This window comes from Coptis chinensis, chromosome 5, assembly GCF_015680905.1.
Source record: "Coptis chinensis isolate HL-2020 chromosome 5, ASM1568090v1, whole genome shotgun sequence".
In the NCBI taxonomy this organism is placed as follows: domain Eukaryota; kingdom Viridiplantae; phylum Streptophyta; class Magnoliopsida; order Ranunculales; family Ranunculaceae; genus Coptis; species Coptis chinensis.
In genome coordinates, this window is record NC_141460.1 from 78,796,121 (window position 1) to 78,808,080 (window position 11,960).

Genomic DNA, 11,960 nt, shown 5'->3' on the forward strand with positions numbered 1-11,960 from the left:
CTACTCTACCTATATAAATACCAAACTATTTTGTATACAGAACGACGTTCTTAAGACTTGATCCCATTGATAATTTGGGTACGTAGGCAACCGCAAGGTAGAGTCTCATCATTCTCTCGATCACCATCACTTTTCTAAATACTTTTCTACGTTCTTCATCTCTTTCGTCACCACTTAGTGTTTTGATCATATTTGGTCGAAACAGTTCCTATACAAAAAAAAAAAAGGAATCGTTCAGGCAACTTACTTGGTTTGATTTCGGAAATCAACTCTATTCTAATTTGAAATCTCGTAAGATGAAGAAAAGTGTTATTTTCGACCGAGAGCAAGCAAGGGTTTAGAATGAGTTTCTTCACTTCTAAGACTTTCATTGCAACAAATTAATTATTATTATTTTTGAATAAAGCCTAAGCCAGGATCGATCTTAAGACATGCAAAGAGGGAATTGGAAGGCATTTGACAACACTACTACGATATTATGTTTGAAGGCATGAAAGAACTGATCAAGAAGCAAAAACTTTAAAAATTATTGTCACAACACATAGAAAAATCACTTCCAAGAAAGATTCAAATGGTAATAAGAGAAGTGAAATAATACAAAGGATCAAGAACTATCACTCAACTTGGTATTAAGTGCACAATTGTAAGTACACTGAGTTACATCCTCTTCAACCCATTGGGAGTCGAGACCTATATATAACTTCGAGTCAAATTCCAACACATTCTATGGCACGAGAGTTGCCCTGCGAGACAAAAGCCGGACAATAAGAAATTTAACATCACAATAGATTTCATTAAGGGTTATTTAGGCTTTAGTCCTACTTTTATGGGGTATTTAGACTTTAGTCCTAAAATTATCAATTATTAGGTTTTAGTCCTACTTTCATCTTCGATTTTCTTAAATGACTAGAATACCCTTAGAGCATGTTTATCACGCGACTTGAAATTGCATAAAAGTAGGACCAAAACCTAATTTACTCAATTACAGGAGGGGTAAATCCTAAAAATGAGATTCGGACATGCACTAAATTCTGACATTTTCTTAACTTACATTAAAAAATATATATATTTTGGGAAAAGTCATTGCATTGTTTTTTTGTGCATTCTCTCTCTATAAGTCTTAATTTTAAATTGTTCGACTACGCAACACAATGTTGTGTTCATTGAGTCCTTTGAATTGGAGTGCTACACTCATAGGATAAAAATACAAATACAAATATTGACGAGTCGCACGTTTAATACAAATATATAGTGAATAATTTACCGCTCGAATTAAGGTTCTTCTCTAAAGAGAGTGCCACGTAGACAGAGAGACCTTCCAGTTCAGAAAAGCCCAAGCCCATAAATGGTTTTAGTGAGCCCAGAATCTACTACACAGAGTTGGTTTTACAAGTATAGCCCCGCTTTTGAAATGTTTATGATTAAAACTAAATGGACATTATTGTATTAAACTAGTGCTCTAGTAGGGCTAAACAAATGGGGAAAAAAAAACCTAAAATCTCCACCCACTTGTCTTCTCTCACACACTTGTAATCTGAACGAAATGGTAGGGGGGGGGAGAAGAATTTTCCCTCATTATCTCACCTAATTCATCAAGATGAAAACTATCAATGATCGAATGGTAGATGTAATTTATGTAGGAAAGTTATTATAAAATTATATTTATTGTTAAGTAAACAAGAAAATCAAATTGATACAACAAATATGTCATGAACAAACCTTTAGTTCAACAAACTAACTTACTTTACCAATAATTAAATTCGATCCTACTGATAATCACTATGTCCTTATTAAGACAAATTTGCTCCCTCTCAGTGCTCAAGGTTGATGAACAATTGTCTCCCAAGATAGAACGGATTTCAATCCCATGAATGTAGCACTCCAATTCAAATGACTCAATGAATGCAACATTGTGTTGCGTAGTCGAATCTCATTTTTAGGATTTACCTGTCACACCCCAAATTTTCAGAAAATTTAAAATAGGGAATTATCCACACCATATTCCATCTTCTGAAAATCCAGGATGAAACCAAACCCTAATAACCCATTATCAACCACGATATTAAAATATGAGATCAAATTAAAACCAAAAGAACAACTCTTAATGTACAAATTCAAGAATTTCGAAACAACTCTATTACATCTGTTTCAAATCAAGACTTTATACTTCATATAACTTATACCAGTAAGACTACAAGAGCGAATCCAAATCAAGTGTCTTCATCTATGTTTCCAAGAACACACCCACATTGCAAAACAAAGCAAACATGGGTCAGCAAATTGAATTTGCTGGTATGAGTAGATCAACAACATAAAAACAATTCCATACTTTAATTATCCAAACAAACATTTTATATGTACCCATAACTTAACCATTCTCAGCTTGGAAGACAAGTAGTTCCGTCATTTCAACCGGTATAGTTTCTTCCCAAGCAAGACATCCATTCTATTAACTCATTTTAATAACTTAGTAATTAAATTAAATCTTACCGATATCCCCTTCTGTATAAGGGTAGGACATCGTCCCTACACAAAATATCATTAAGTCCTATCCTCCTGCAAAATAAAGTTAGGTTTCCCAAACCTAAACATTTAATTCATATATCTACTTCTCTCATAATACCGATGAGAATATACAATCTGACATAATATATCATCAATATTAACATTCAAGTCCAACAACTCGCTCATACTTAAAGCCAATATTTTTCTTTAAAACCACTCGTCTACTTATGAGAACGAGGAAATATATCACAACTAGGGAGTACATTCATCCCTCGTGAGTATTAACTTACATAAACCACGTATACATTTCTCATAAGATATCATGTACATCATAATACATAAATATTCATATGCAATAACTTCGGTCCACGTAAAATCAATATTTTACTTTGCTTATTAATTATCTCGTTGACTCATTTATTAAAAGACACAGCCCAACCTTTAGTTCCTACTCCACAATTTGCATTACACATATTTGCCAAATCACACATATATGTGTGTCTCACTCACACCGAGTACCACTACAAGATATATGTCCCAAGCGGGGATATCGCCTCTAGGAAACATATTTTCATCTTGTAAACTCGTAACTTGTGAGTCATAGCCATCTCTGGGCTTCCCATACACACAATCACAAAGGCTCTTTTGGGCATAACAAAATATCAGGTCATTCATGGCACATTCAATGAATACCTTGGGTCATTCCCGCCACATTCAAGGAATGCCCATCATAACACTAACAGGTCATTCATGGCATATTCAATGAATACCTTGGGTCATTCCCACCACATTCAAGGAATACCCATCATAACACTAGCAGGTCATTCATGGCACATTCAATGAATACCTTGGGTCATTCTTGCCACATTCAAGGATTACCCACTATTTCGGCAGTAACCTGCTTCAACACAACGAGAGCAATGGTAAAGAACGCACTAAGAAACAGAGAAATTTGATGTTGGGGGGAGATGAAACTGAACCAAATAATGGCTGCCTACGTATCCAAGATCTATTATCTAGGGATCAAGTTTCAACGTAGTTCCTTATGAAAAATAGTTTGGTATTTATATAGGTAGAGTAAAGAGTCCTTGTAGCTCAAGTAATATTGTAGTTTGAGTAATTGTGATAGAATATAACTCTCAACTGATAATTATCCCTTTGATAAGAAACGAATCTGGACATAAATTAACGTACATTAGTGGCAAGCCATGTGGCTAAGATTCAGCCTTAGACACATGAGTTAATGAGCCTGTACATTGATCCATAGTATTACAAATTGGGTTTTTGCCCTGTTGATTAAACGAATAAAATAGAGACCCCTAATAATAGACGTTTGCCACGTATGTGCCTCTTTGTCATGCGAACAAAGTTCACATGGCAAAGAAGAGAAGAAAAAGCAAGGAAAAAATGGAATAAGAAAAGAGTAAGCGGAATGTATAACAAAGTGTCGCATGAACGTAAATGATAGGAAAATGGACAATCGGGAAAAAGTCGTGAACTACCGGAAACGAAAGAATATCAAACTAACATATACAGGTCGCAATGTAGTTAAAAAAATTGCTGAAAAATGCACCGAAAAAATAAAAGATGCACAGAAAAAATTTCAAAAGAAATTGATTGCCGAAAATGTACCGAACGCATTACGCAACAATATGAAAGTTGTTTTTTTTTTTTTTTTTTTACGACGCGTGCCAGCGGAATAGTGATACTAAGATTAGACCGTTGAAATTAAATGTAGGGACAGTTTAATAATAATAGTAATAAAAGGAAGTTAAACACTAATAATTGAAATTTGAAAAATGTACCAGAGTCAAAAATTTGTTCCAAAATATTAATACGGGTAACATGAGAGGTGGGCATAAAGAAATATAAACTGATGAATAGCAAAAATTGATGTGGAGTGCGAAAATTGCACATATGGAATTGTAGGGAATAAAACACTAATACATATCAGGTGGTACGAAACAGATTGAGAAAGTGAAAAGTACATCCATGCAACTAATAATTATGTTTGCATGTGAGAGCAATTCCTGGTATCCTTACATAACTAGAAGATGTGCATACCTGAAAACATCATAGAAAACTAGGACTCCAAAAATAAATCGGGATTGGATAAGGATTATAATCGAGTCTCCCACCTTAAGTCGGTTTGGATGGTAGAATTATATCAGGACTGAGATACCGGACCAGCGCAAGATCAGGAAAGGGAAAGACTATATAAACAGAAAGAACGTGATAAAAACACTAACCAAAATCAGTAAACACCACCGTTCTACCAAAACTACTACACCATTGTGACAGGGATCATCGAGTTTCCGTACTGTGCCGTCGTTGGTTTCGAAGACGAAAAAAGGTTAGTACTGTGTTTGTTTATTTTTACGGTCCTCTGGTTTTCGGTAACTCTTCTTCTCATCTTCTTCATCCCAACTGAAGAAACCCAACTGGTGTCACCCCTTTTCTGTGTTCACCAGTACAGAACTGCCTAAAATTTTCAGCAGTTTTGGGAGCAATATCGGCGAAGAGTTCCATTTTAATACGACCAGCAACATAGCACCAATCGTAACAACGAAAAACACGATTGGGTTTTTCGGGTTTTGTGGTCTTTGGTGCCATTCACTCGTCACTGCTGCTCCACCTATCATCACTAATTATTTTCTTCTTAAGGAATTCCTCTGCATGAATATGTGGAGATGACAAAAAAGAAAACTGTTGGTGTTCGGACAGAAGTCCTTCATGAGCTGCTGTGGTGAAGGCGATGATGGCGCCTTTTTTCAAACTGATTCCAACAAAACATGACACCGTGCACTGCCAGTAAAGGAGGGGCACCATACCTGTGCTTCTTTAATTTGGCCCAGTGAACCCGGTTTTTGTGCTTTCTTACCACTTCCTTATTATTTTATTTATTTATTTATTTATTTTTATTTTTTTTAGGTAGAAACGACCGTATTATACGGGCGAAAGATAATCAAGAAAAAAAAAACTTGATGACGCACTACACCATAACAACTTATTTGTAACGGATCCGTTACAAAAAATATTAGTAACGGTTATCTTGCGTTGACACAAAAACATGACAAATATTAGTAACGAATATTAGTAACGGTTATAAAATGTTAGAAAGTTTACTAACAGTTATCAAGTGTTACTAAAATTAATTTCAGCAACACATATCCAACCGTTAGTAAATTTATTAGTAACGGTTATTATTTTGTTCTTAATTCATTTCCAACAAATAAAAGTGTTAGCAATTTTCCATTTCTAACGGATATACAACCGTTACTTATACTTCAATTAGTAACGGATATGTAACCGTTGCTAAATTTGGGAACATGAAAAAAAAATAATTAAATATTCTAGTCCCAATTGTTCCTGGGCCACCTGCTTCTAGCATACATCCCACATATTATACACAACCTGTCCATCCCACTAAAAACTTTAACAGGGTACAATAGCGAGAAAGAAAACAATTGAACCAAAATACTCCATAATTCATTCATAAGTCACAAGTCTTAACTTTGATTACATTTTATTCAACAAGAAGATAATAACCAAAAATATAGTAACAATCAATAAACTCATTAAGTCTTTTGTAAACAAAATACATGAATAGAATTAGTCCTAATAGCTCTAAAATGAAACCCTTTGATCTCTCTACAAAATACATTGTCCTTCCGCAGCCTCTAGCAATCATAAAAGTCATCGACACCTGCAACCAAACCAATGACACCAAAAAGAAATTAAGAAAATAGAGAGGTTCGATACATAGTAGCAAGTGAAATTTGTTTAAGTTTGATTCATAAAAACAAGACATTAAAAAACTATAAAAATATGTGTAATGGGTAAAAAGGGTTTAAGCTAGAAACAACTCGATGAAATCTAAATATACGAGCATTAAATTTGTTCTCGAGTACAAAAATATTAGGGCAATCAACTTATGCTAGGGCAATAATTAGTCTTAAAAAATGAATATTCACTCCTAGCATTAATTACATACCAACCCATAAAGATCAGCACAGTTACTTAGGCTTATTAAGATATAGAATGCAAGACACTGAAATTAAGAAGGTATAAAGTAAGTTGCATTGCATGGCACCAGTTGTCAAAATACTTGTCAATAATCTCGAAGCAAATAGAAAAAAAAAATAAGACAAGTGAAATAGAAACTTGTCATTCAAATGACCTTCTAACTACGTGTACAAAGGACCATGGAAAAATGACTTAACAATCCGTCATAGACACGCACGCACAAGTCTGGACCTAGAAAGTAGTGACTACCTTTCTACCATGGACACAAAGCAAGCCTAACGACTTCACAAGCACGAGCAGCACATACATAGACTAAAGTAGCTATGGACACAAAGCATGCCTAATATATAGAAAGAATATGCAATGAATATATAATAGACCTAGCAATAGTCTTTGTTATCATAATGATGGGGATCAATCAAATGTCTTGCATTAATTAAATGCTAGAATCTGCACACACAAACATCCTTGTTGTGATGCGCCTAACTTTGTACTCATTGCTTATAATAAGTATTTAATTCCAGTAGACTCGCTTTTCATGAGCTACCGATTGTTGAGACTACAAGTTTAACTTCCTTCTGAGACCCAGACTTCAATAGGCCTAGTAACCTATGGTTGGAAGGAACTATCTAGACATGTTCGTTTGCAAAAGTAATAGAATACTTGCATAGGAAGTTACCTGCATGATTGTCCGCACAAAAGTGATCGAGTGACCTTTCTTGATCAAAGCATCCGAGGCAACACCTGAAATGGCCATCATACCACACGCAGAGTAAAATCCATGCAATATTTAGTTTTACTTGTGGAAGGTAGTAGTTAGGTCGTCTTACCCGAGTACCTTTTGAAACGGGACGCAAAATTCCCTCAGCACCAGCAACTTTTTCCCTAGCACTAGCGAAGGAGGGAAGGCGAGAACCCAAAGCTGATGCAGAACAATATACAGTGCTTAGGATTCTTGTGTGCTCAATCTGGCTACACAAATCATTTAGCCAAGCATATGATGTTACCTACAAAAGGAAACAGAAACAAACAGTTGAAATATGACTTACTCCAGCTTCGGGTTCTTGAAGAAAAACATCTTCAAAATAGCTAGTTTCCTCTAAAAATAGTGGGAATGGTTTCTTTTTTTGAGAAATGCCAGCAGAGGGTCGTCAACAACTTCAAGAGATACTTAAGCTCAGAAGTTACTTCAGGTCCTATTACCTGCACACTATCTTTACCACCAAATACACTGGCAACATGTAAGTTTCCCTGCAAAACAAGAACAAGCAAGTAGTTCAAAGCCCAAAGAATATAAATAAAAAGGCACTACTGAAGATGTATGAGGGAGGCCAGTGCTTATGCAGTGGATGATGTTGTTTGAGTTATTGTACAATACAACTAAGGAATAACTCACGTTGCATTTGTTAGAAAATCCTTATTGTGGTGTAGTGGTTAAGAGGGCCGGACAGAGCTGAGAGTGATTTCTTGTCTAGCATGAGAAGTGTACGTGAAGCAATGGAATAATGTTGGGTAGAAGAGAATTTACGGTTCTGTTTCTACATAGCTTTTAAGGTACTCTACTTCGACACTGCAGCTGAAACACACTCACATTTGGCGAAGGGTGGTGAAATGTCTCCAAGGCGAATCAGGTTGCCTCAAGTCCACTCAATCTTCCTCACCTTTGCACGTCTTTGAACTCTTTATTAAGAAGTGTTAAGTGTGGAATTGGGTTGTCTTAGAAGGACAAAAAACTGCATTTTATTCTCTTGTACATCAGCATCAGAAAACGTAAGGTCCAAGCAACTTATTTATATTTATATGAAGACAAATCTCAGCTCAGATCTCTTTCTGTTTCTCAATGTGACAAATACTCTCTTTCTCTCTCTCTCTCAACTAAGAGGTTAATTACAAGGAACAATTCAATCATAGAAAGAAGAAAAGAGTGTACAAGAATTCATTCCTTACCAAATCTCAATTTGTAAAGGATTGAGAAATAACATGCTTCAAAGATACTAGTGGCTTCTCTTTTCCATTCTTTTTCTTTTTGTCTACTAATCCATCAGTTTGTTCTTCGATATCTGTAGTAGTGGAACAACCAACAGATAAAACATTCATTTGGTGATGGGCATAAGAGAAAAACAAAGAACATGACATGATGCAATGGACGCAACGAAAACAATATATCGATAGGAAGAATCTCACCGTACGTCCAGCAAAGAGATTAATGAGAAACCGAACAGCAATCGTATAGAGACCTGCCCATCATGTGGTTATCAAGTCCAAAGCCAAGAACAGGTGTTAATCATCAATCATCATGCATTTTCCTTCCATTTTCTTATTTATTGCTACTCAATACTTAGTACGTACTTAGCTTCAACAGTTCAACTCATCATATAAGCATACATCGATCTGTTAATTGTTTCCTACTAGTACTACTAAGAATTGGTTTAATTTGAAATTAATTATGGAAAAACAAAATGAATAGGCAGGAATTCAAGATTTGCCTGGTTTACCTGCTGGAGTTAAGTTTGATCCAACTAATCAAGAGCTTCTTGAGCATTTGGAGGCTAAGGTGCGGTCTGATATCCATAAGCTTCACCCCCTTATTGACGAATTCATACCTACACTTGAAGGGGAGACTGGAATTTGTTACACTCATCCTGAGAAGCTACCAGGTGAACTTCATGAACTTATGAACCTAATTTAACAGGAAAAAACAAATTGTAATATGATGCATGAGACTCAAGCTGCAAGGAAATGCACTGTGAAACAGCAGGTGCACATATAAATGACCAAAAATGTAGGGTATAGTCTGTCTTTTGCAATTTATAGTTAACAATGAGTATCTTGAGCTAAAATTATTTTCAAAAATAATAAGAACATACATATAAAGATAGACATCCAAAACAATGATGAGTTTTTATTTTGTTACTAGATTTTGTGTTATGATGTCATGAAAAAGATATCTGAAATCTTTCTAACGGCACCAATGATACCAATTTCACTAAAATCCAATAAATAGATAGAATGCTAAGACACTGCAGTGCCTAAGCCAAAAATGTTAACTTGAAAACTAAAACAAGCTAAAGTTTGAAGCTATAATATATATTTTTCACTACTCCTGCCCAAAAGATATAGTGCAGCTGCACTTAAGTAGCATGTCATACCACCCCCATGGAAACATGTCCTCAATAGAAGCTTCAATAAACTAAGGGGCTGTTTGGTTTAGGCAAAAAATCTTAATGCACTAAAACGGGAAAAGAGAAAATACACAAAGGAGTTTTAGAATTTGACACGAATTGAAGTTTAAAGAGGAAAGATTGAAACTTTTTCTGAAATTAAGAGGTAATTAGAGGAAGATTTGATGCCACGATCAATCAAGTGAACTCACTGGAATATCAAAAGATAATAAATAATGTTAAACAACAACAAACAACTAATTAACATGGAACATGCCACTCTTCCACAGATCAAACAAACCCCATTTTCAAAGAATATAAAACCCTAATTAATAGTTACCTTGGCTAAAACAAGCTTTCTTCCATAGATCAAACGATTTCGTGCTCAAATATTGAATAAAGGTTTGTACTTTTCGGTCGGTACCAAAGCAACTAATCGAGCAAAAAAACATTCTTATTGGTTGCGAATTAAACAAGATGGAGAAGAGAAAAAAAAGTAGGAAGAAACGAGGATGAAGATGATCACTTACACTGGCAGCGGCGACGACGACGGCAGCAGTAACCAACAACAACACTTCACCCTTTTAACTCTCTTTTTGTTTACTCTTTTTCTTACTTTAGGGTAGTTGACCTAATGAGCACGATATGAAAATGGTCCCGCTTAATATTTTGTCGATTTTTTGTGTTCTTTTAATTTGTCCCAATTTTGCTAATTTGTGTTCTAACACTTACATAACCGTTAGCTAATATCTCATAGAGGTCACAAAATAATTAAAGTAATTTACTAACGGTTACAGAACTTAGTAACGGAACGCTAACCGTCATTAACTTACTAACGGCTGAGCATCCGTTACAAATGAAAAATTGCAATTGTTAGAAAATCCTTATTGTGGTGTAGTGACGATTGTAGACTTGGTGAGGTGGAAAGAAGGTGACAGATACAACGAACACACAAAGCCGCGACGACGGTCACTTAAAGAACTACAGAAAATATTAGTACTCGAGAGATTTGAGATGGATGAAGTGTATGAATTTGAAACGAAAGTCGAAGAAGATTAAGTAGTAATGACTTACTCATAATTAAGTTGCGGGAGCGCAATTCCGTTGCGCAAAGAAATTGCGCAATTATTGAGTTATTTTGGGCTGCCGAAAAAGACGGAGAAAAGTTCGGAGAATATGACAAAGCGGTGTCAAAAATTTGACAGGTAGGTATGTTAGTATTTTTTTATCAGTTAGCTTCAAATTTTGGTTAAGTCTGAAAGACTAACGAAAAGATTTGTATTTTCGTCATAGGTTGAAACGGCGGAATTACAAGCAAAAGGTATTGACGAAAAGTTTCGAGCGGAAAGATCACAATACCGTAGAAAAAATAAAGATGCTGAAGAAAGTTTTCACTCAGAAAGTTAACGTAATGCACATTTTTGCCGCACGGAGAAACGACGGTAGTTCGAGCAAAATATATGCACAAAGAGTCGACGGAGAAAAGTTGTGCGCAACAAGGTGTCAATTAATGTCGTAGAAGAATGAAAGAAGCTGAAAGAAATTTCATTGAGAAATATCAACTTAATGCCTTAGAGAAAATAATGGCGCTGTCGAAGTTTAACTTGGAAAGATCGGCTTAATGCCTTAGAAAAAATAATGAAGCTGTCAGAAATTTACAACTCGCTTGGAAAAATTGGCTCAATACCTTTTAAAAAATAACGAAACTGTCAAAAAATGTCGCTCAGAAAATTTCTTGTAGAACGATCGGCACAATGCTTTCGAAAAAATAATGAAGCTTTCAAAAATCGTCGCTCGGAAAATTTCTCATAGAAAGATCGCACAATGCCTTAGAAAAAGGGCTTGTCTTGTGAAGGGGCTTGTCTTGTAAAAGAAAAATAGAAGAACCGGATTGACTATTCGAAAAGCAATGGCTAAAGAAAAAGTGTCGTTCACCGTGGATTAACTCGAAAAATACTTTAAGCGGAGTCAATGATTGTCAACAGCATTAAACAGGTATGTTAGTATGTTTTATTAGTTATCTTAAAACTTTGGTTAAGTTTGAAAGACTGATGAAAAGATTTGTATTTTTATCGTAGATTGAAACAGAGGAATTACGAGCAAAAGATATTGACAAAAAAATTCGAGTGGAAAGATCTCAATGCCTTAGAAAAAATAAAGAAGTTGAAAAGAGGTTTTGCTAAGGGTGATCGCGCCATAATGTCGTAGAAGAAATAAAGAAGTAGGAGAAAATTTTCGCTCAGAAAAATCGACGAAAAGTGTCTCTCA

The 11,960-nt window shown here is 35.3% G+C and overlaps 1 long non-coding RNA gene across 3 annotated transcripts; it reads right to left on the minus strand.

The window, feature by feature from the left end:
• Positions 1–5,972: 5,972 nt before the first annotated feature.
• Positions 5,973–10,363, minus strand: LOC147499098 (uncharacterized). 3 transcript variants are annotated; one of them, XR_015195707.1, is made up of 8 exons: positions 10,223–10,363; positions 10,033–10,124; positions 9,027–9,211; positions 8,479–8,591; positions 7,581–7,745; positions 7,370–7,453; positions 7,211–7,275; positions 5,973–6,211 (listed from the first exon to the last, which is right to left on the minus strand). It is a non-coding gene; the product is annotated as an uncharacterized LOC147499098 (long non-coding RNA). The 3 variants fall into 3 exon arrangements; XR_015195705.1 differs by having other exon boundaries at positions 7,362–7,453; XR_015195706.1 differs by lacking the exon at positions 7,581–7,745 and having other exon boundaries at positions 7,362–7,538.
• Between the last annotated feature and the right edge of the window lie 1,597 nt (positions 10,364–11,960).